This window comes from Scyliorhinus torazame, chromosome 9 (genome assembly GCF_047496885.1).
Source record: "Scyliorhinus torazame isolate Kashiwa2021f chromosome 9, sScyTor2.1, whole genome shotgun sequence".
In the NCBI taxonomy this organism is placed as follows: Eukaryota; Metazoa; Chordata; class Chondrichthyes; order Carcharhiniformes; family Scyliorhinidae; genus Scyliorhinus; species Scyliorhinus torazame.
The window spans coordinates 127,624,167-127,650,058 of NC_092715.1; positions in this window are offsets into that span (position 1 = coordinate 127,624,167).

A 25,892-nucleotide genomic window follows, 5' to 3' on the forward strand; every position below is an offset into this window, starting at 1 on the left:
ACCATGAATTGGAAGCAGGAAGAGTCTAAAAAGTGAGTAAAAATTATATTCCCCCTTTACAATTGAGCATATTATGCTGAGGCGTATGTTATGTCTATGTTTACTAATATGAATGATGACTGGGTTGTGATTAAAAATGGTGAGTGATCCTTTAATAATGCAGTTGCCAGTTGTTAAATTTGTCAAGTCAAAGACCATCATTGTAAAAGTGGAAGAAATCTTCAAATGCACTTGAGTACATTATCCCATAGATAAAGTACAGTTCTGCATTGTACAAAATGGAAAATATAGTCCAGTGTAATCTCAATCGTTAATTATATATATTTTTTCTCTTGGCTTTAACTCATGCTTTACAGAATAGCTCAGCCATCGGTTTGTCAATTTGGAAACTTTGATAGATGTCTGAATTTCATTAATTCTTTACAGACCAGATCAGCCTTTTGAATGTTTTGACAGACATCAGGGGCGAAATTCTCCTACCCGCCCCGCCACATTTCTGCGCTGACCGGCCGGCGGGAGTCTCCGTAACACCGGCCGGTCAATGGGGTTTCCCATTGTGGGGCAGCCCCACGCCGTCGGGAAACCCCCCGGTGCCGGCAGAACGGAGACTCCCGCCGGCGGAGAATGACGCCCCAGGGGTGGGATTCTGCGGAAATCGGCGGGGGGGGGGGGCAACTTTGGCGCAAAGGAGTGGTGTGAACCACTCCAGCATTGGGCCGCCCCGAAGGTGCGGAATCCTCCGCATCTTCAGGATTGAAGCCGGCACCGGAGTGGTTTGCGCCGCGCCGGCCAGTGCGGAAGGAGCTTGGCGCCACACCAACCACCGCCGAAGGGCCTCCTCCGGCCTGCGTGAGTTGGCGCATGCGTGGGAGCACCAGCGTTTACTGGCATCATCCCAGCGCATGCGCAGGGGGGTTCTTCTCCGCATCAGCCATCGCGGACTGTTACAGCGGCTGACGCGGAGGAATAGAGTGCCCCCACGGCACAGGCCCGCCCGCAGATCGGTGGGCTCTGATCGCGGGCCGGGCTACCATGGGGGCACCCCCTGGGGCCAGATCCCCCCACACCTGCCCGAGGACCCCGGAGGCCACCCGCGGAGCCAGGACCCGCCGGTAAGTACCTGTTGTAATTTACGCCGGTGGGACCGGTCGAAAACGGGCGGGCACTCGGCCCATCGTGGGCCGGAGAATCGGTGTGGGGGCCGCTGCCAACGGCCCCCGTCCGGCGCGGTGCAATTCCCGCCCCCACCAAATACCCGGCGCCGGAGAATTCGGCAGCCAGCGGGGGTGGGATTCACGCCGTCCCCCGGCAATTCTCCGATCCGGCGGGGTCGGAGTATTCTGCCCCTGGACCTTTGACTCTTCAGAGTTTGGTAACACAGCTGCGCTGGAGAATATCAGTGTAACAGTTTGACTCCCGTCCTAATAATTAAAATAATAATAATAATAATCGCTTATTGTCCCAAGTAGGCTTCAATGAAGTTACTGTGAAAAGCCCCTAGTCGCCACATTCCGGAGCCTGTTCGATAAGGCTGGTACAGAAATTGAACCCGTGCTGCTGGCCTTGTTCTGCATTACAAGCCAGCGATATAGCCTACTGTGCTAAAAAGATTCTCTTATACAAGGTTTGTTTGTACAATTGCCCTGGTGTTAAGGTTCCAGTTGATGTTAGTCCTTGACTAGGTGGCCCCAGAATAGAACCCTAGTTCAAAACTCCGTAACTGTTTACTTTTTTTTCAGAAAATGTGAATGAACAGAGTTAAAGGCCTACCAATTAGCCAATAAGCTTTTAATAACAGATTTTCTTTAAATTAAACAGAAAGGGTTTTACTATGATGCAATACTCCTTCACTGCCATTAACATTCACAAATTTACACAGGTTTTAAGGATAACACAGGTTACAAAATATATATAAGACTATAATATTCTCAGTAAATACACAGACCTGTAAACCAATCGGCCAACTGTGGTCAGACACATCCCTCTCTGAAACCAAGTGGCAGATGCCACCCCAATTGGATATGTCCTCAACCCCACCCCACCCAGATTATTATTACACAGTGAGCCTAATGGCCTCACTGGACTCTGGCTTTTACAGGAGTGTTTCCTCAAATTCTACTCCCAGAAAGATACGCCCAAAATCTTTTTTCAAACAGCACTTTTTCTCAGATTTTTTCAGCAAGAACCCACTTACAGGATTTCCAACTCTCCTTTCAGTATTCTGCCACCTTGAATTGCCCTGTGTATTCAAGCTTCCACACAATCTCTCAGGTATTCAGCCATGCCAATAGAACACAATAGTGCTTCACAGGCTGTATTAAGACGACACCAAACTTTTGATTTACCTCAGATGCAGGTCTCCGGTCACCGACGCCAAAGTCGCGTCCGGCTATCGGCCGGGGAATCAAAGTTCCCGACCAAATTGGGGACGGTACCGCTTTTGCGTTGCTCCACACCCTCCAAAGCAGCGTACTCTCTGAGTATGGCGCACGACGTATCGACAACCTCAGGACGTTGCCTGAGGCCTGCCCCCAACCGGCCGAGTTCCCGATGGCGTGGGTCTCTCATGACCTCATCCATTGGGAACTCAGTGTGGCGGCTGCGGACTCAGTCCAGCACTGAAGCTTTATAAAGCATTAGTTAGGCCCCGTTTAGAATACTGTGAGCAATTTTGGGCCCCACACCTCAGGAAGGGCATACTGGCACTGGAGCGGATCCAGCGGAGATTCACACGGATGATCCCAGGAATGGTAGGCCTAACATACGATGAACGTTTGAGGATCCTGGGATTATATTCATTGGAGTTTAGGAGGTTGAGGGGAGATCTAATAGAAACTTACAAGATAATGAATGCCTTAGATAGGGTGGATGTAGGGAAGTTGTTTGCATTAGCAGGGGAGACTAGGACCCGGGGGCACAGCCTTAGAATAAAAGGGAGTCACTTTAGAACAGAGATGAGGAGAAATTTCTTCAGCCAGAGAGTGGTGGGTCTGTGGAATTCATTGTCACAGAGGGCGGTGGAGGCCGGGACGTTGAGTGTCTTTAAGACAGAAGTTGATAAATTCTTGATTTCTGGAAGAATTAAGGGCTATGGAGAGAGAGCGGGTAAATAGAGTTGAAATCAGCCATGAGTGAATGGTGGAGTGGACTCGATGGGCCGAATGGCCTTACTTCCGCTCCTATGTCTTATGGTCTTATGGTCTTATGAGCCGGCCAAAGGCTACTACTTCTTCGCAGGCCGGGTCCGCAAGCAGCTGGCGCCATGTTGCACAGCGCGGCTGCTGCAGGCCTCCGCTGTGCGCATGCGCGGCCATGGGCCCAACAATTCTCCAGGCAGTATCAGCAGCTAGAGCCAGGTGCTCTACACTGCCTTGATGCTAGCCCCCAGTCAAATGGAGGATCTGCGGCCATTTGGCCATTTTTTCTATTGTACAACGCCACCGTTCTGACGCTCAGAATCAGAGAATCTAGCCCACAGTTCCTCACTTTAAATCTGGTTACTGTAGCTGTCTCTTTAACTCAGAGCACTTACTCTGCCATTTACTTGAATTCCCTTGAACAGGAATAGCCGGGGGGTGGGGGGGGTGAATCGCGCCCGCTGCTCCAATGCCGACTGCCGAATGCTCTAGCGCCGGTTTTCGGGCAGAGGCGGGGATCACGCCGCGCCGGTTGGGGGCCATTGGCAGCGTCCCCTCCCTGTCAATTCTCCGATGGGCGGAGCGGCCACCTGTTTTCGGCCAGTCCCACCGGCGTGAAATGGACATGGTCCCACATGGCGGGACCTGGCTGAGAGGCCGTCTAGTGGAGTCCTCGGGGGGGGGGGGGGGGCGCTGGGGGATCCGGCCCCGGAGGGGGGGTGGGGCACGGTGGTCTGGCCCGCGACCAGGGCCCACCAATCTGCAGGCGGACCTATGCCCTGGGGGCACTCATTCCTTCCGCGCCGGCCTCTGTAGGGCTCCGCCATGGCTGCCGCAGCGAAGAAACCCCCTGGGCATGAACACGCCGGCGGTCCTGCGCATGCGTGGGACCATGGCGGCCCTTCGGCACCGGTTGGCACGGCACCAACCCCTCCGCCGCCGGCCTAGCCCCCGGAAGTGTGGCGGATTCCGCAATTTCCGGGTGGCCCGACGCCAGAGTGGCTCGCACTGTTCTTGGCGCCGGCGTCGGGCCATCGCGCCACGTGCAGGAGAATCCCACCCGTGGTTTCTCAAAGTCCTTTTCAATTAATGTTTGTTTGTTTTGACGGTTATATAACTTTCCAAAGACTTCCAAATGTTATTGCAGAGCTTGTGAGTTCTGCTTATAATGCTGATCTGGATGGTCGGTTACGGTGGGGAGGATGAAGGGGCATATAGGGGTGAAATAGAATGTAGGGGTGAGAGAATGAAGGGTGGCTGAGGGATGAAGGGGTGGTGAAAGGGGTTGAAGATGTGAAACAAGTAAGGGGATAGAATTTTTTTTTTACATAGAATTTACAATGCAGAAGGAGGCCATTCGGCCCATCGAGTCTGCACCGGCTCTTGGAAAGAGCACCCTTCCCAAGGTCCACACCTCCTTCCTATCCCCATAACCCAGTAACCCAACCAAACACGAAGGGCAATTTTGGACACGAAGGGCAATTTATCATGGCCAATCCACCTAACCCGCACATCTTTGGACTGTGGAAGGAAACCGGAGCACCCGGAGGAAACCCACGCACACACGGGGAGGATGTGCAGACTCCGCACAGACAGTGACCCAAGCCGGAATCGAACCTGGGATGATGGGAATGAAGGGAGTGAGAGGGTGAAGTGAGAGTGAGAACGGTGAGGAATTTTGCACTTGTGGTAGTCGGTATTAGGGGTATTACAGTACCCAGATTGATGCTGTAAGATCATTGGTGTGGGAGGTACCTGAGACAGCAATATCATTGGTGAAGCCTGCCTGCTGGTTCCGCCCAGTAAGGCGGAGTATAAGAGCCTGTGTCTCTCTAGCAGCTGCATTCTGTACCTGAGCCGCTGGGGAAAACATCTAGTCCAATAAAGCCTTCAATTGTCTTCCAATCTCGCTTCTGGAGTTATTGATCGAGCATCAATTTATTGGACTAGATTTTAAAGAATGGAGCTCCAAATCAAGCCGGAGTGTCTGAAACTCAGCCCCCATGCGGCAAACTCAGCGGCAACCTTCAAACACTGGCTGGCGTGCTTCAAAGGGTACCTCAGGATGGCTACGACCGAACCTACGGAGGACCAGAATCTGCAAGTTCTCCACTCGAGGGTGAGCCCAGAGATCTACACCCTCATCGAGGATGCGGACGATTTTGAGGCTGAAAGGACACTACATTCGCCCCGTAAACCAGGTCGACGCCTGATATCTGCTAGCGACGAGGCGACAAATCCCCGGGGAATCGCTGGAGGAATTCTACCGTGTGATCCTGGTGTTAGGCAGGAACCGTGACTGCCTGCAAGTTTCAGCCAGCGACCACACAGAACTTTTGATCTGGGATGCATTCATTGCAGGTATGCTGTCCTCCCAAATACGCCAGTGGCTGCTCAAAGAAGAGACACTAGGCCTCAAGGAAGCATCGGTCCTTGCTAGCTCCCTGGTTTGGGCCTCCTGAAACGTCCGCGCTTATGTACCCGACCGAGCAGCGGCCCCTTGGGCAGCATGGAAACCCTCGGGGCCGACTCCGATGCATCCCCCATCCCCCCTCTACCAGGCGACCCCGGGGGGCCCCGCTGCTAGTTTTGCGCGCAAGCCAAGCACTCCTAGCAGCGCTGCCTGGCCCGCTCCTCCACCTGCAAAGGGTGCAGCAAAAAGAGCCATTTCGTGGTGGTATGCCAGGCCCGGGCACTCGCCGTGGTCTCCAGGGGTGAACCGGGACAGCCACCCCAACCCTCTCCACAAGCCACGTGTGGGCCCTGGGCGCTGCCATCTTGTTCCCCAGGGACCACGTGCGATGGATGGGCGCCGCCATCTTGCACACCCCCAGTCATGTGCGACCAGTGGACGCCGCCATCTTGGCTGGTGTCTCAGGACCCCGGTTCAGATGACCACGCACCGCCCGAGGAAAACCTCCAACTTCTGCCGCGACTTGCCTCGGTGACCCTGGACCAGTCTCGGCCCCGAACGCTCTCGACCGCGACGACGTCCGTGCTCATCAATGGGCATGAAACATTCTGCCTGATCGACTCCGGGTGCACAGAGAGCTTCATACACCCCAACACAGTAAGGCGCTGTTCTCTTCCCATCCACCCAGTTCATCAAACAATCTCCCTGGCCTCCAGGTCTCACTCTATAGAGATCAAAGGGTTCTGCGTAGCGAACCTCACGGTCAAGGGAAGGGAATTAAAAAATTTCCACCTCTACGTCCTCCCTCACCTCTGTGCTGCCACACTCCTAGGATTAGATTTCCAATGTAACCTCCAGAGTTTAACTTTTAAATTCGGCAGCCCTATACCCCTCTCACTGTCTGCAGCATCGCGACCCTCAAGGTCGATCCGCCTTCCCTTTTTGCGAACCTCACCCCAGATTGCAAACCCGTCGCCACCAGGAGCAGACGGTACAGTGCCCAGAACCGGACCTTCATTAGGTTGGAAGTCCAGCGGTTACTGAAGGAAGGTATTATTGAGGCTAGCAACAGACCCTGGAGAGCTCCAGTAGTGGTTGTAAAGACCGGGGAGAAGCATAGGATGGTCATCGATTATAGTCAGACCATCAACAGGTATACGCAGCTCGACGTGTACCCTCTCCCCCGCATATCTGATCTGGTCAATCAGATTGCACAATACAAGGTCTTTTCCACGGTGGATCTAAAATCCGCCTACCACCAGCTCCCCATCCGCCCTAGCGACCGCAAATACACTGCATTCGAAGCAGATGGGCGGCTCTACCACTTCCTAAGGGTTCCCTTCGGTGTCACAAATGGAGTCTCGATCTTCCAACGGGTGATGGACCGAATGGTTGACCGGTACGGTTTGCGGGCCACGTTTCTGTACCTCGAAAACGTCACCATCTGCGGCCACGACCAGCAGGACCACGCCACCAACCTCCGAAAATTCCTCCATACCGCAAAAATCCTTAATCTAACACGTAACAAGGACAAATGCATGTTCAGCACCGACCGTCTAGCCATCCTCAGCTACGTAGTGCATGATGGAGTTATAGTCCCAGATCCTGAACGCATGCGCCCCCTCATGGAGTTTCCGCTCCCCCACTGCTCCAAAGCCTGAAATGCTGCCTGGGATTTTTTTCAAATTATGCCCAGTGGGTCCCCAACTATGCGGACAAGGCCCACCCACTAATTCAATCCACGGTCTTTCCCCTGTTGGCAGAGGCTCGCCAGGGCTTCAGCCGCATCAAAGCGGACATTGCAAAGGCCACGATGCACTCAATCGATGAATCCCTTCCCTTCCAAGCCTAGAGCAATGCATCCGACGTAGCTCTGGCGGCCACCCTCAACCAAGCGGGCAGACCCGTGGCCTTCTTCCCCCGGACCCTCCACGCCTCAGAAATCCGCCATTCCTCAGTTGAAAAGGAGGCCCAGGCCATAGTAGAAGCTGTGCGGCACTGGAGGCATTACCTGGCCGGCAGGAGATTCACTCTCCTCACTGACCAACGGTCGGTTGCTTTCATATTCGATAATGCACAGCGGGGCAAGATAAAGAACGATAAGATCTTACGGTGTAGGACCGAGCTCTCCACCTACAACTACGAGATCTTGTATCGTCCCGGGAAGCTAAACTAGCCTCCTGATGCCCTATCCCGCGGCACATGTGCCAACGCACAAGTGGACCGACTCAGGGCCCTCCACGAGGACCTCTGCCACCCGGGGGTCACTCGATTCTTCCATTTCATTAAGACCCGCAATCTGCCCTATTCCATCAAGGAGGTCAAGACCGCCACCAGGAACTTCCAAACCTGCGCGGAGTGCAAGCCGCACTTCTACAGGCCAGAGAAAGCGCACCTGATAAAGGCTTCCCGTCCCTTTGAACGCCTCAGTATGGACTTCAAAGGGCCCCTCCCCTCCACCGACCGCAACACGTACTTCCTGAATGTGATTGACGAATACTCCCGGTCCCCATTCGCCATGCCCTGCCCCGACATAACCGCAGCCACCGTCATAAAAGCCCTCCACAGTATCTTTACACTGTTTGGTTTCCCCACCTACATACAAAGCGATAGGGGGTCCTCCTTTATGAGCGACGAACTGCATCAATTCCTGCTCAGCAAGGGCTCGATCAGGATGACCAGTTACAACCCCTGGGGAAACGGACAGGTAGAGAGAGAGAACGGAACGGTCTGGAAGACCGTCCTACTGGCCCTACGGTCCAGGAATCTCCCAGTCTCCCGCTGGCAGGAGGTCCTCCCGGATGCTCTCCACTCCATCCAATCACTGCTATGTACCATGACCAACCAGACACCTCACGAACGTCGCCTTGCCTTCCCTAGGAGGTCCTCCTCTGGGACCTCGCTCCCAACCTGGCTGGCAGCTCCTGGACCCATCCTGCTCCTCAAACACGTGCAGGCGCACAAGTCGGACCCATTGGCCGAGAGGGTCCACCTCCTTCACGCTAACCCTCAATACACCTACGTGGCGTACCCCGACAGCCGACAGGACACAGTCTCCCTACGAGACCTGGTGTCCGCTGGGTCCCCATCCACACCTCCACCACCAACCCCACCCTCCCTCCCACCGGCGCACCCCACAGCCGCCCCCTTCCCAGGTGGATCGGTTCTCCCACTGGTCCCATCTAGGGGTGATGAAGCTGCCGAAGAACCGAAGCCACGTTCCCGGAGACATGGATGCCCAAGCCGGTGCCTGCATCACCGCCGAGACTGCGACGATCGCAGAGAACGACCAGGGCCCCCGATCGACTAATTGCTTAATTTTGAATGTAAATAAATACAGTAAATAGTTGCGACATGTAACGAGGCAAAACACTGTACTAATGTATACCGGGTACCACCATAACCTCAACCTCTACCACTGTATAACGCGAGACCACCACCCCAGCCGGACTCTTTTTTCTAACAGGGGATGAATGTGGTAGTCGGTATTAGGGGTATTACGGTACCCAGGTTGATGCTGTAATACCATTGGTGTGGGAGGTACCTGAGACAGCAATATCATTGGTGAAGCCTGCCTGCTGGTTCCACCCAGTAAGGCGGAGTATAAGAGCATGTGTCTCCCTAGCAGCCGCATTCTGTACCTGCGCTGCTGGGGGAAGCATCTCGTCCAATAAAGCCTTCAATTGTCTTCCGATCTCGCTTCTGGAGTTATTGATCGAGCATCAGCACTAATCTGAGACACTGACCCAGTATCTCTGGAAACTGAGGCTGGTCTTTTAACTTGACTGCTTCAGCATTGGCCTACCTCCATGGAGTAGTGTGAAGTGCGGAGTAGCAAGATCGAATGAGTGTGGGGACGCTGAAGGCAGATTGGTCTTTACTGGTTTTTAAAATGCTTTTTATTTCAGATTTCCAGCATCTACAGTACTTTGCTTTTATATCTTCAAATAAACCCACATTGTTTTCCCCTAACCATAGGTTTGCATTTTAAAATACTTGAAACAGGCAAGTATTCTGGCCACCCAGGGGTAGGCCTTTTCAGGTTGGCAATGGATAGGTTGGGAATGAGACTGGTGTGGTGAGTTTTTGCCATGGTTCATGATATGCTACAACTCCTTTTCCATGTAGTGGAGCATGTGAGAATCTACCCCCACTGTATCCATTTTGTATGAGGTGGGAAATCAAGAGAATAGCACCACATGGAGCCAGCTTAATTTTAAAGAGAGGTTGCATTTATTCTTTAGATTCTTGGTTCTGAGAGAAATGACTTTGCCTGGAAGATCAATGACAAAAGCACTTTCACTGAAGAAAGCTTGGAGTCCCAGGAAAGCAATAACGACACCACACATCTTCCATTCAGTTACTATATGACCATGACCCTGCAGCAAAGATTAACTTCACCTCACATATCTTGTGCATTTTCCTTACTTGATCAATGTGTCTTTTAAATTATTTTAATGTTTTATCCTTATTCTTTAACCTCAGGTAGAATGTAGGTTGCATTTTAATCATTTTTTTGTGCATTTTAGGGAGAAGACAGCACAACATGAGGAATACGATGCCAATTGATGGTAGACCAGTTAAACAGTGAAGTCTCAATTGCGACAAGGAGCATACCTCACAAGCTGTTGGAGTGGAGGTCACAGGTGGTTGGAGATGAAGTGCTCAGTGGCTTCATGCCAGTGCAACGAGGAAGTCATTACTTCAATCTTTCCTTCTTTGTAGCTCTTTCATCTAAATCAGTGAACAACAGGCAGACCTTGCAGTGGAGCATGTGATTTCTGTAGAATTGTCACATGGATTTGAAATGGGAACTCTCTTTCTTTCTCCACAGATGTTGTCAGACCTGTGCAGTTTATCCAGCATTTTCTGTTTTTAATCGAAGGTGTAGTTGACTAGGCTTGAAAAGAATGTGTAAACTGAAATTTGTGAGCCCTGGAGCATAAATGCGTTTGTCTGAGCTCCAGAAGAATAATCTGGGCAGCTGCCGATCTGGCTTCATCCCCAGACCAACGGTTTTGCTGGCCACATCAGCTTGGAGCTGCCCAATAATCTGCTGGCTCTAACCCAATTTACTGCAATATGTCAAGAGTTTAGTGCTCAAGCAGCACCATCATAATTGTAAGGGAATGCAACCCTCCCACTAGCACTAGCACTACAGAGCAGTGGGTTGGAGTGCTCTGATGGTCTATCCCAGTTTTCCCTAAATACTAAGTAGACATTCATGAGTTCACTGTGTTAATTCGCTGTGTCTTTCAAGTTGTGCGAATGCATTTGGGAGAGTCGAGGGCTGAAGTACATTTATGGATGGTCCAATTGGCTTTCATGTCACACATTATCATCAAATAGACAACCCAATTCAAATATGTTGAATCTTCTGATAAATTATGTGATAAACCAGCCAACCAAGTAAATATTTCACACATAAATGGGAAGAATTTCTATTGTTTTAAAAAAAAAATCTCTTGGTCATTTTAATTAGAAAATGATTAAAAGCATGTCACAATAAAAGCACACTTTATTGGTTTTACTAAACATATAAGGTATTGACTGAGGTGTGGATTTGGATTATGACAAGTAATGGTTGAAAAATCCAGAAGCATGGATTTTCCTGACTGCTGTGGAATTTTAACTCGATGGTGCGCTTTAATTAGTTCCTTTAGGGATCTTTCCTGACAGCCCACTTCATTGAAACACTGGCTGCATGTCAGATGGGAAATCTGCCTCAGCTGCTGTGGTGTTTGGGAGCAGGGATGGTGGCAGGGGGCAGGGGACCTAAGAAATTGTTGGGGAGGTGGGCGGATGGGGCAGAAATTCTGGGAGAAGAATAGAGAGCTTGGAGAGCAGAGAGATTTGGAGAACATAGAGATTGCAGGAGGAAGCACAGTTTGTATGGGAAGGTAACATGGGACAATGGTGATTTTGGGATGATGCCTAGAGGTTGAGCAAACCCCAGGATTAGGAGTGTATTGGGTTAACATGTTGTACCTTTGCTCCTCCTTCCCCACAAGCAATGCTGTGAAGGCACTTCCCGTACAGACCCAGTCCTACTCACCTCCTTTTATTTGCCATATTTCCCACGTTCAGAGAAATATAATCAATTGCAATTAAATTTTAAAACCCTGTTAAATTGGAGGGACATAGGAAATAGAAGCAGGAGTAGGCCATTTGGCCCCTCAAGCCTGCTCCACCACTCAACGACATCATGGCTGATCATCAACCTCAATGTTATTTCCCTGCACTATCCCATATCCCTTTGTTGCTCTCTTTGGTTGTCTCTGAATATGGCGGTCAATATGGTTGCCTTCCTTAATCCTAATTACATTTGCTCTAGAGTCGCCAGGTATTTTTCGATACCGCCACAAGATTCAAAACCAAATACTGATCAAAGACTCGATTCACCAGTTAGTTAGTTCAAAGTCAATGCTTATTTATTTATACACACAGTTAAATATATTCATGCACAAAACTCTACAGACTAAACTATCACTACTGCTAAAGCCTATACTTAGCTTCGGGCGCCCACTCAGTCAGAGGAACAATGGCCGTTGTTCGGTTCTGAGGCTGCTGGGGTCGAACTGGTACAGGGGAACAGCTAAGGTTGTCTGTCTGGTAGTGTGCATTGACCTTGGACTTACTTACTTCTGGTGCAGCTGGTGGACGGGTCTCTCCTCGGTGAGAGCCGAGTCCAAGAGAACGATTCTCTCTTGGGGGCTCCTTCTTATACCCAAAGGGGCTTCGCACTCTTTTGGGCGGGCCTTGAACTTGGCCCCAATCAATTGGGCCATTTCTTGATCATTCCTATTGATCTCGTCCAATAAAGGGGTGGGTGCCCTGATGGCTGGGCATGTCCTAGGTGGCCATTGGCCTGCTTTGTTTCAGTCTCCTCTGGCGCCGGGGTGTTTGCCTTAGTATCGGTTACTCAAATGTTACTCTTTTGTTCCCGGAGATGGGCCATTAGTATGCTAATGGCCCTACAGTTTTGGCCTTGTCTGGGAGCTGCGGCTCCAATATACAGACAAGCTCTGAACCTGCTTGTTTTCTCAGCATTGTCCATTTTCCCTGCAATCTTTGCAAAGTGTCCATTTTGCAATCGGGAAGTGGCCATCCCAGATGTCTACACACCCTCCTTGTGATCCTCAATGCAAAGCATGAAGGATCACATTACCGCGTCGTCTTCGTTCTCTGACCAAGCTGGGCACCCACAAGCACTTCATAGGCTCTACACTGCTCTGTCCTATGAATTGCAACTTTACCTAAGTTATTTTATATACATACACCATTGTAAAATTCTACGGGGCGCTATGACATTCAGGCATGCATTAAAAAATTTAAAAACTGTAACCTCTAGCTATCCTAAATAAACTATCCTCACTTAAACAATCAAAAATAACCTACAACATTTTAAACTGTACAAATAGCAGCAACGCAAGTCTCTCTGGCTTGGCAGTCAAGCACAGAGTTTTACATTTCTTTTTTAAACGAACAAAACACACACAAAAAAAAGGATGCACTTTAATTCACTGAAAGGGGTTGGGGGGTTTGTTGGAGTCCGAAGATAGGGGATCTGAATGTGTATACCGGAGGGCAGTTGCGCGAGGCTCTCCTCCACCATTTTCTGAGTCTAAGTATCTGCACGACACTGCAGAGTATCGCCAGTATTAAGAGTGCTTCTACGATGTAAGATAGTGAATACCAGGTGATAAACGTGTCACACCTGGTTGGGGTGTCGGTAACTATCTCGGGGTCAACTATCTCGTGGTTAACTATCTCGGGGTACAGTGTATGGCAGGGGTGGGAATCATTCGCGGCCTGTGTGGCAGGGGTCAGAGGGGTAGCGACCGTGTGCAACTGAAGGGATCCCGCTAAGATCCAGGTGAAAAACATGAATGTTGTCTTCATCTTTCCTTTTGTCGGTCTTCTTCTTTTTCTTCCTCTGGGGTTCCTGAGGTTCCGGAGTTCTATGGCCACAAGCATAATATCTGTTATTATCTTGCTTAAGATCTCGTATGCCTGTCTATCTGTCGTTTGTTGCCAATTACCCATTATAATTGGTCACCAACTGTGACTCACTCATTTTTTTTTTAGACCGAATATTTGGATAAGACATCCAAGAAAAATACTGACACAGTACGAGCCGTCTCGCAGCCTGTGCGATCTACCATCCTAATGTTTGAGGATGTAAATATTATACGGAAGCAACCTAAGGATCGCCAGAGTGCCAGAAATGGGGTGCGTATGGGCCGCGGCGGGTAAGAAATGGGTGGAAACCCCTGGTAGGACGGTGACCAGTGCCGTATGTGCTCTACCCGAGCGTAGCTGACCAGAGGGGGGTCCTCAGGCAGGGCGGGGACCAGTGCCGTTTCTCCACTGCCTGAGCGACCGGCAAGAACGGGTAAGAATGTGGTCATCGTGGGGGCTGCCTCTCGTGATTACCTTCAAATCAGGAGAGTAGTTATCATTGGTGTCTGCCGACAAACTAGTTCCTCTGAACGGTTGTCTGTCGACAAACCTGTTCCATTAACTGCCAGTGGGCGTTAAAAGAGTGGTGGCGTGGGGTCATGAACATTTTTAAATTCACAAACAACATTTAACATGTGCATTAAACGAACAAACATACGACAAACATGGCGCAGGTTCCATCAGAAAGGATACCGTATCTCTCCATCGGTTCCTTTTTGCCATCATGTGGACACCTTATTGCTCAGTAGCGAACAGGGTCGCAAAGGGATTTGTTTGGTGGGAGTCAGACTCTATGTCATCATCTTCTCCCAGCTGCCATACTCTTGACTGGAGTAGTTTGGCTAAAGCTGCTTGGGGAGAATTGGGGTCCATCTCATCATTCCGGATGAGCCTGAACGAATTGTCTCGGTGCCAGAAACGTGTGTCGAGGTTGGAGCTACTAGGTTTTAATCCATAATCGTCGGGCGGTGGGTCTGGGTCAGGAGCTTTGATGTACATGATTTTGAAGGGGTCACTGGAATCATGCTCGGATTCGCTGGGAGTGGGGCCTGGTGCAGGGGTGTAATCATAACGTGGTGTGCTGTGGCTGTCACCATTGCTGTCACTATGACTGTCGCTGTCGTTGCTGGTTGAAGGAAGGGAAAGGCGGAGTCGTGCCCCTGGGGGTGGAGTTGAAGATGTGTCTGAGGACAGGCTGGACTGGCTGGGCGAGGGTAGGAATGCGTCATCTGTGGGTGGTGTGTGCTCATCTGCTGCTGCAAGCGAGATGTGGTGTGCATGGTTGTTCTGCGCAACATAAGCCGTAAGCTGGTTTATGTGAAACCATGCAGACTTGCCATTGGGATATGTGACCTTGTATACTGAGGGTCTGACTTTGTCCGAAATGGAGTACGGTCCAGAAAATTTGGGGGAAAGGAATGAACTGGGGTTGTATAGTGAAAGCATCATTTGCTGCCCTATAATAAACTCGGTGGCATGTACCGTTTTATCGAAACAAGCTTTGCTTTGTTTCCTCCTGGTCCCAAGTCTCACAGCTGCTGCGAGCTGGGCTGCCTTTATATTCTCAATAAGCTGCTGTACAGCATTTTCATGCGTGAGGGCTGTGACCGCGGGGCTGGCCAAATCCAGTCCTAATCAATACTCTGTCCCTTTCATGGGGCGTCCGGTCATGAGGGTGTGGGGGGTGTATCCTGTAGATGTGGATACCGTGTTTTGTAAGAACATTAAAGCAAATGGGAGAACTGAATCCCAGGTGCTGTTGTTCTGTTGCACCATTTTCCTGAGGGTGGCTTTTAGAGTTCTGTTCATCCTCTCCACAATGCTGCTTGACTGGGGGTGGTATGCTATGTGAAACTTCTGCCTAATTCCGAAATTTGTGAGGACGTTTTTTATTACTCGTCCTGTAAAATGGGCGCCTTGATCGGACTCTATACTGCATGGGAGGCCCCTCTTGTAAAGATATGCTGTGTTAGGACTTTAGCTGTTTTGGCCGTATTCGTTCTGGATGGAAAAGCTTCCACCCATTTTGTGAAGGTGTCGATGATCACCAACACATACCTAAAACCACTTCTGCAGGGGGTAGGGGTCCTATGTAATCTACCTGCAAATTCGTCCAGGGGCGATTACCGGGGCGGGTGTGACTAAGCTGAGCCTTTCTTGCATATCTGTCCGGATTGTTCTGGAACAGATCACGCAATTTTCAATGTAATGGGTTACATCGGCTTTTAAATCAGGCCACCAGCAGAGAGGTCTGAGGTGGGTTAGGGTGGGTTCAATGCCTTGGTGTCCATGATTGTCATGGAACTGACAAATAATATGGTTCCTGTCCTGGCTGAGAACTACATAAATGCCAAATTTCAAAATCACACCGTGATGTGTTATTGCGTTCTTAAACCTATCGTACGGGGCTGGGCAGGTTCCTTTTAAAACTTCCCTGAGCTTTTCATCTTCCTTTTTGGCTTTCGCTAGATCCTGAATGTTGGTCTGTGAGACCTGAACCACGTGTACTGGGGTGCTCTCGAGGGCAGGGAGGGGGGGGGTCCAAAAGTAACCATGTCTTGAACCTGCCTTCGCTAGGGCGTCTGCTTTAACGTTACCAGGGGGGGAAGAACGGTGATGACTGCAAACGTTACTGATACCATATTTCCTATCTTTAGCTGTCTCTAGGATATGCCGGAGTAATGGGGCTGAGGGTAGGGGCTTTCGCTCTGCGGCAACGAATCCTCTAGTTTCCCACAGGGGTAGGAATTCTGTTAAACTATTGCAGATATATAAGCTGTCCGAATATATGTCCCCTGGGGCCGGAAACGAGTCGGGGTGGTCAACAATGTAAGCTATGGCTGCTTGTTCTGCTGCCTGCGAGCCTAGATGTCCTGGCAACTTTAATGAAATCTCTTCAAGGGTGCGTCCCTGCGCAGCCTCTACATAAATGCCGCAACCGGTAATTCTATTTCCATGCAAAACAGTCGAGGAGCCATCCACATAAATTTTCAGGGGTGCGCATATGTCTGTGGGCTGGGGTCTCTGGGGTGTATTACCTGCTTTCCTGGGAGCTGACATAGGTATAAATGGGCCTGAATTACGGTTTGTGGTGATGATCTCACACTCACGTGGGGTGAGTGTGAGATCATATTGCAAATTGTCGGCTAGGAAAGTGTGGGTCTTGGTTCTTTTAACTGTAATGTCCCGTCCCTGTAAAAGAAGGGTCCAACGGGCTGCGTGGATTTGGCTGACTTTGGCATCTTTAAGTTGACCATCTAATAATAGCTGTCCTGGGGTGTGTTCAGTGAGAATGGTGATGGGGTTGAGTCCTGTAATGTGGGCAAAGTACTGTACTGCCCAAAAAACTGCGAGCAGGTGCCTTTCGCAGGCAGAAAATCCTTGCTCGACAGGATCTAACACGCATGAGGCGTATGCCATGGGGCCTAATCGGTCATGGCGTTCCTGGAGGAGCACGGCCGAAAGGGTTCGATCGGTGCTTGCTACTTCGATTGCATACGGGGAAAGTGGATCTGCGACCTGTAATGCGGGGGCTGTGCTGAGGGCTCTTTAAAGCATCCACGGCATCCGTGTGCTGTGGAAGCCATTCCCAAGGTGCCTGTTTCTTGAGAAGGTCGGACAGGGGCGCTGCTTTTGTGGCAAAACCGTCGATATGGTTTCTGCAGTAGCCAACCAATCCTAGAAATGACCGGAGGGCTGAGACATTATGGGGAAGGAGCAATTTGACGATCAAGTGTATTCTCTTTTGCTCGATCTCGCGTTTACCATGAGTGATTACTGTACCCAAGTAAATCACTTTTTCCTGCAAAATCTGGGCCTTCTTGGTGTTGACTTTACATCCAATCTGTTTTACGAGTCCTAGGAATTCGGCGAGAAGCGAAATGTGCTCTCCCTTTGTGTCTGTCTGTAGTAGCAAGTCATCTACATACTGGACCAGACAATCGGGTCGGGAAAATTTTGCTAATCCATTTGTCAGCTGTCGGTGGAAAATGGAGGGGGAGTTGTGGAAGCCTTGTGGAACGCATGTCCACGTATATTGTTGTCCTTGGAATGTAAAGGCAAATTTGTATTGGCATGCTTTATCCAATGGAATGGAACAAAAGCCTTTGCTAATGTCCAAAACCAAATTTTTTTTTGACTGGAGTCCCTGTTTGAGCATGGTCTCGGGACTCGTGGCTACGGTGGGGGCTGCTACTGGGGTTACTTTGTTCAGTTCCCGGTAATCAATGGTCAGTCACCATGATCCATCGGGTTTCCTGACGGGCCAAATTGGTGCTTAATTTGTGGAGGCTAATGATCGGAGTACGCGTTGATCAAGCAGACTCTGAGATTTCTCCCTCTGCTTCTTGGGGAAAACCGTACTGCTTTTGGGGGTCTGGGGTCAGGACCTGTAATATTCACCAAGCCAGCGATCTTGCCACAGTCGTGCTTGTGCTGTGCAAATGCTGCTTTGTGTTGCTGCAGGACTTCCCTAACCTGTTTGTCCTGTCTAATGGCTCGAGGGTCGAACCAGAAGTCTCCTACTGAACTAATTCTGTTTGCATACTCACCAACTGTGAGCGTGGCGAGGGCTCGTGCTGCCTTTGCCATTCTCCAGACACATTTATTTACCGGATCAAATGAGAGGTTGTGGGAGCTCATAAAGTCGATTCCTAGGAAGTGTTCAGCTGTGTGGGGTAGATCGACCAAAACTAGTGTTTAGTCGTAATGTTCCCTATTTGTATCGCTACAGGGGTTGTGTCCCAAAGAAATTCTACGTGGTGTCCCCGGACTTTGCCTGCTACTATCGGTCTACCGGATTTGTCCCAAAGGGTGTCGCAGACCCAAGTTGGGGAGCCTGAATAGCGTCAGTCGGTGCCGTTCATGTCTGTGTTCTCTGAACGGGCGCTAACACTATGGATTGGCTTTGCCCTATTCTTATTTAGGGTGCCTGTCTGTTGGTTTCTCTGCTGCTTTTGGGGCACGTTGCACTCTTGTGCATAGTGACCTAATTGTCCACAGTTGTAGCATTCCTGGGATTTAGGCTGCGGTGGGCTGTTCCTGCCTTCATTTACCCATGCGGGGTTCTGGTGCGCCCTAACTGGATGCATGTCTGCCTGCTCTTCCTCTGGTTTTGCAAATGCGGTTTTGCCTTGGTCGGATTGTTCCCAAGAGCGGGACAATCTTGTCAAAACCCATTTCCCGTTGTGGGCCTCGTCTGAGGGGTCGTAATTTGCGGAAGCTCTCTGTCCTGCCTCTGTCGCATGAGAGATGAGGATTCAAGTCCAGTTGGCCATATTATCCACGGACAAATGGGTGCTGACTAACTCTCCAAATACTGCTGTGAAATGTATCCACAAGCGTCCAGCAAACGCTGTGGGGTGCTCTGTTTTATTTTGCCTACACTTGTTTAGGACTTCTACAGGGTCTCCTCTGTTATAGCCGATCTCATCCAGGATCGCTGTGTGCATTTCTTGGAGTGTGCCTCCTCCTACATTCTGTGGGTCGGGAAGGGCTGCCACGACTGAAGGATCGAGGCTTAAAACTGTGAGCTTCACTTGCTCCTTTTCGTCCAGGCCGTACATTGTAGCCTGCTGTTTAACTCGAGCGAAAAACTGGTGGGGGTCTGCTGTGGGAAGGAGCGGTGTTATTTTTCCACACACGTCCTGTAATTGGGTCACGGTTAACGGGGTTGTATATAGGAAATCTGCGTTTCCTTCTGCTGCGGTCCTGCGGTGTGTGGTTACAGGGTTCGTTGAGGTGTGTTCTGCCTGTTCAGTCGGGGGTTGGGGTGCTTTCCTTTTCTGGAGTTTTCTAGCGTACATGTCCCATGTACGTATCTATGGGCAGTTTCATTTAACTCCTGCCAATCGGGGCCGTTTTCCTGGTCTAACTGGGGTCCAAATGTTCTTTGAAACCCATTCTGGACAGAAAGCAGAGATTGCAATTCTGCAATTTGCTTCCGGCACTTTGCGTGATCTACTGAGCTCTGCCTTTGTTCCGTCGTGGAAGTGCGGAGTGCTTGTAGGGCTGCTTTCAAATCATTGCACTGTTTCTGCAATTGCTCTACCTGTTGCTCGGTTTCTTGTCTTACCATGACCGCGCGTTGCATATCCTGGTAGGCCTTATCGTACTGTGTTTGAAAACTACTCAAATGGATGAGACAAGACTGGTGTGCCCACTTGGCATCATCCACCTCTCTGTCCCTCGCTGCTAACTGTTCTCTTAACTCCTTATTCTCCTTCTCAAATTCGCTCACATCTCCCTCACTATTTCTGTCTCTCTCCTCAATCTCTCTATGGAGCGTCCTAACGACCTCGTCTGTGCCTCACAATTGTGCCAAGCAGGACACGATTGCCATCGGCTTGCGAGCTTTCCCCAAGCTCTTCTTATGAATCTCTGACAGGTTCTCCCACCAAGTATGTCCTATACTTCCGGGACCTGTTTTGTCATTGGCACAGAATTCACTCCATAGGGGCCATCCTTTCCCTTCGAGATATTTTCTGATCTTTTCTTCCCATACGGGACAATGTCCTACTCTACTGGTCGCTGCAACCTCAAATACTTGGGGGTTCATAAGGCATTCCATTGCCTTCATTGCCATTTTCTCTCTATCTCTGGGTTCTCTACTGAATTTGGAACAGGGGGTGATAAAGTGGTGATGTAAACACGGGTACGGCCTACGCTAATTTCCGGCCTACAAAACTCCCAACAGTTTTACGTAACAAAATCTCTCACGTTTACCTTATATCCCTGTTAGTACGCATGCATTAACACACTTCAAAATCTCGGAGGTTTGATCAGTATCGTTCTCACACTTGTGGTTTTTCTGTTTCCAATTGGATTCCAATTCAAATTTGGGTTCTCTCGGAGTGACTAAGCCACTTCTAGGTCGAATCCTGTCAGAGGTCGCCAGTAAATGTTGTTCTCTTTGGTTGGCTCTGAATATGGCGGTCAATATGGTCGCCTTCCTTAATTCATAGATCATAGAATTTACAGTGCAGAAGGAGGCCATTCGGCCCATCGGGTCTGCACCGGCTCTTGGAAAGAACACCCTACCCAAGGTCCACATCTCCACCATATCCCCATAACCCAGTAACCCCACCCAACACTAAGGGCAATTTTGGACACTAAGGGCAATTTATCATGGCCAATCCACTTAACCTGCACATCTTTGGACTGTGGGAGGAAACCGGAGCACCCGGAGGAAACCCACGCACACACGGGGAGGATGTGCAGACTCCGCACAGACAGTGACCCAAGCCGGAATCGAACCTGGGACCCTGGAGCTGTGAAGCAATTGTGCTATCCACAATGCTACCGTGCTGCCCGTAAATTCTAATTATGTTTGCTCTAGAGTCGCCAGGTATCTTTCATTACCGCCACAAGGTTCAAAACCGAATACTGATCAAAGACCCGATACACAAGTTAGTTAGTTCAAAGTCAATGCTTATTTATTTATACACACAGTTAACTATATTCATGCACGAAACTCTACAGACTAAACTATCACTACTGCTAAAGCCTATACTTAGCTTCGGGCGCCCACTCAGTCAGAGGAACAATGACCGTTGTTCGGTTCTGAGGCTGTTGTGGTCGAACTGGTACAGGGGAACAGCCAAGGTCGTCTGCCTGGCAGCGAGCGTTAACCTTGGACTTACTTGCTTCTGGTGCAGCTGGTGGACAGGTCTCTCCTCAGTGAGAGCCGGGTCCAAGAGAGCGATTCTCTCTTGGGGGCTCCTTCTTATACCCAAAGGGGCTTCGCGCTCTTTTCGGCGGGCCTTGAACTTGGCCCCAATCAATTGGGCCGTTTCTTGATCATTCCTATTGATCTCGTCCAATAAAGGGGTGGGTGCCCTGTTGGCTGGACATGTCCTAGGTGGGCGTTGGCCTGCTTTGTTTCGGTTTCCTCTGGCGCCGGGGTGTCTGTCTTAGTATCGGTTACTCAAATGTTACTCTTTTGTTCCCGGAGATTTGCCATTAGTATACTAATGGGCCTACAGTTTTGGTCTTGTCTCGGAGCTGCGGCTGCAATATACAGACACGCTCTGAACTTGCTTGTTTTCTCAGCATTGCCCATTTTCCCTGCAATCTTTGCAAAGTGTCCATTTTGTAATCGGGAAGTGGCCATCCAGATGGCTACACCTTGATATCTTTAATATCTAAAAATATATTAATTTCTGTCTTGAACATACTCAGTGACCGAGCCCCCATTGGCTGTTGGCACTGAAATTTCCAAAAAGTCACAGCCCTCTGAGTGAAGAAATCCCTCCTCAGGACGTGCCTGGAGACCCCCGCTTTAAATATTTTACTGACCAACGCACTGCCTGAGATTCTATGATTCTCATGTAAAATAATGCGCATTAACTGAGGTACTGACCGTGTATAATACAGTACACGTATCTTCAATACAGTTGGTCAAGTGAATCTTAAGAAATTCTAATATTACTTTGCAAACTGTGCAACTTTGTGAAAAAGCTGAACACAATGAAATTGTTGTTTTGTTGTAAATTCTTGAGAGAATGGCAAGTATAATGAAAAATTGGCAGCTATTATTTTTTTCAGAGAAAGAATTTTAATCATTGTTGATTACTGTATCATCTTGTAATGAAAATGTCATTATCAAGCTGAACTGACAAATTGTAAATGACATATCCATTCAAACTACACTTCCTGGCAGAAAGTATGTGGGGAAGCAGTCCAGACTGACACGCATCCGAAATATTTCATATTCTTTCTCAGTTGTTGGTTTCTATCAGATGCTGATTAAATAGCACTCTTTAATGTGGAGTGTTACTACACCCAGAAGCTTTGCGGTCGATGGTTGAAGGCTGAGGCTAGTACCGGATGTAGTGCGCAATAGTTTTTTGGAAGAGTATAACACTTTTATTACCCAACAATATGTTTTCCATTGCTCTCACTCTAGTTGACTGGTGCACATTTCCAGCAGGGGAGGAATTCCTGCAACTTCAAAGATGCTAGCTCCGCCCATGTTTCCAGTTCTAGGGTCATTTACATACAGCAAAGGCAAAGACTAACTGCAGTAGGCCTCCAATAGCCACCTGTTCAAAACGTTATCTCCAAGAGTATTACACTGGGATGATGCATGCCTGTAATCGGAGAACAGTTCATGGTCAAATTTTCCCATCATTTTGCCTGATTTTGCCTCCTCCACTGAGGTCTAGTAAATATCCCCTGTGACCAGCATTCAGAGTGCAAATGGTGAGAGATAGGGCGGAGGGCGTATTTCTCTAATTTGCATGCAGCTATCATTTGCTTGCCCAGAAATGTGGATGGGAGAGGAACATATTAGGGTTCAGACTGCCTTTCTGTCTTTACCTACCTCAGATCTGCCAAAATACCAGTAGAGAGAAACCCAAAGACTCGACTAATATGGTTCATCTGTGTATTTGATAACAATGTCTGAGAAATTAACCTTGGATGCAGAATGCCAAAGGTATAATGTTCGAGTAGCAAACCTTTTAGGTTACTTACTGTTGTGTTTGGTCTTCTTTGCCTTGCTAAGGAATCCACCGCCTTGGGCTGGATTCTCCAAAAATGGGGCTATGTCACCATACCAGTGTCAAAACACTTGCATTTCACTCTGGACTTTCCTTAAGAAAGTCCAGAGTGATTTGCCTACCTGCAGGGGGCTTGCAGGGCCCCAGAGTGCTTTTCGCAGCTCTGGCTGCGGATACGGGACCCTGCACTTCTGGCTGGGAGACCGCGCATGCACCCTGTGGCGGCTGCCCCGTGTGACATGGCGGACTCGCACCGCGGACCGTGATGGAAGACATAGGTCCCCCCGAGATCGCGCACACCCGTGGATCGGCGCCGCCCGATCGCTTGCCTGCCCGCCCATGAGCCCCCCCCCCCCAAGCCCCCCCCCCCGATGTAGGATCCCCCCGCTCCCCACCAGGGAGGCCGTGGACTGAGTCCGCAGCCACCACCCGAGGTTCCTGACGGCCAATAGGTGATTAGGATCACGCCGTCGGGAACTCGGCCAGTTACCCTCGGTAAATCGCGGGCGGCTCTGTGAATGGCCCCCTACCCGCGCCGAGCAGACCGCCCACGCACGATTCGCGAGCAATTGTCCGGTGACCGGAGAATCACTTCAGCGGCGCCGGCCATGATTCCCACGCGAATACCCAATCTCCGCCCGCGTGCCGAACGCTATTTCGGCACGGGGGCTCGGAGAATCCAGCCCCCTGATTTCAGGGGAAAAAAGTATTTTCTTTCTTCATGGAATTTAGTTCTATAGGAAAGAGGTTTGAATGAATGGCAAATAGAATTTTAGTGTGAAAAGTTGGAAACTATGGCCTATTTTCCCATACATTTATCAAAAGAAAGATGGGATTTCACCTCTTCATTTACTTTTTCTTTACATTAAAAGTAAAGCCACTAATGGAAAGCAGATTGAAGCAGGATAAACAAGATGCAGCCAGTGAATGCACTAGCACTCATTTTGTGCCATGCCCACGTTGAATTTGATTCAACTGTTTGATAAATGTCTACAACTTGCAACCTTAAAATCCAAATGTCTTTCTCAAACGGAGACGAGAGTATTCAGAAGTGGAAATGTTGTAGAAATTTGTAATCATTTCCCTAACGCCTCTGCTAATTAATTTAAATTAAGCAACAACTGACTTGGTTTGAAGGATGCCATTAAAATAATTACATCCATCACCTCTTTGTTTTACTTCAAAATGATTGAAGAAGAAGCATCAAAGGCATTAATTTACTCAGTGCATTGAAGCTGGTGGCCATGCTAAGGAGTAATCATTTTTTGTATTAACGGTATGAAGCATTTTTGGCCCTGCTCCTCAACTTGTTCCTGTGAGTAAATATTTCTTTTTTAAAAATAAATTTAGAGTACCTAATTCATTTGTTCCAATTAAGGGGCAATTTAGCATGTTCAGTCCACCTACCTTGCACATCTTTGGGTTGTGGGGGCGAAACCCATGCAAACACGGGGAGGATGTGCAAACTCCACACGGACAGTGACCCAGAGCCGGGATCGAACCTGGGACCTCGGCGCCGTGAGACTGCAGTGCTACAACTGCGTCACCGTGCTGCCTGAGTAACTATTTCTAATGCATGTCAATGAATGGAATCAGTGTTAGCAATTTTTCTTTGCTTGTTAACAGTGTGTTAAATAGCAATTAACAAAGAACATGCAAATTTGTTCAATCTAAGTTCCCACATTCTATTAATTGCCCCCATCTCAAGCTAATAGAATGCATCTGATAAAACACCAGTGGTAAGGGATGTGGAAGTGCACCACTCACTGTCCTCCCACCCAATTCTGCACCCCACCATTCACTTCCTATCACACTCCCTGGGGCCCTGTAAAATTCCAACCCACATCAGCAGTTACTTTTAGACATCCTGATACCTTTTTAAAATCTTAAATCAGTGATGTGGGTGTTGCTGCCTGGGCCAGCATTTATTGCCCATCCCTAATTGCTGTGATCCAGATGCAGTGTATCTTGTAGATGGTGCACATGGCTGCCACTGTGTGTCGTTGGTGGAGGGAGTGAATGTTTGTGGAAGGGGTGCCAATCAAGAGGGCTGCTTTGTCCTCGACGCTGTTGAGTTTCTTGAGTGTTGTTGGAACTGCACTCATCCAGGCAAGTGGCGAGTATTCCATTACACTCCTGATTTGTGCCTTGTAGATGGTGGACAGGATTTGGGGAGTCAGAAGTCGAATTACTCGCTGTAAGATTCCTAGCCTCTAATCTGCTCTTGTAGCCACATTATTTATTTGGCTGCTCCAGTCTAGTTTGTGGTCAGTGGTCACCTCCAGGGTGTTGATCAACTCTTTCCAAGACTCAGTGTCAACCTTACATGAAAATGCTCCTGTGAAGCACTTTGAGATGTTGCAAGTGATTTGACGGCCGCATCGCGCTAGACTTGGTTTTGCAACAAGGTCGTTGAATCTTGCGAGATGCCTCTCGCAAGATTCGTGACACTTGAAACATCTCAAGGGATTCAATGGGATCTGCGGTGCGGAGCAATCTGGATCTCACTCTTGCATTCGGCTCATTTGAACATGAGCTCGTCAAATTCACCCGGAGCCCAGGATTCACTGGCCTCGCCAGCAAAGCCCCAACCGGGTGCCATTTGGTACTGGTTCACAAAGTCGTAAACCAGTGATGATGGCACCTCAGGGGGATCTCCCTGGGAGTAGAGCACCCTGGGTGGTCAGGGATAGAGCAGGGTGTTACATTAACACTCTCCTTGCCACCTAGGCCCCTTAGCACTGCCAGCCTGGAGCTTTGACACTGCCACCCAGGCACCCTGGCAGTGCCACCTTGGCAGTGCCACCCTGGCAGGGGCACAGGCAGGGTGCCAGACTGGCAGTGCCAAGGTGCCCAGGTGCCAGATTGCCCATGCCAGGA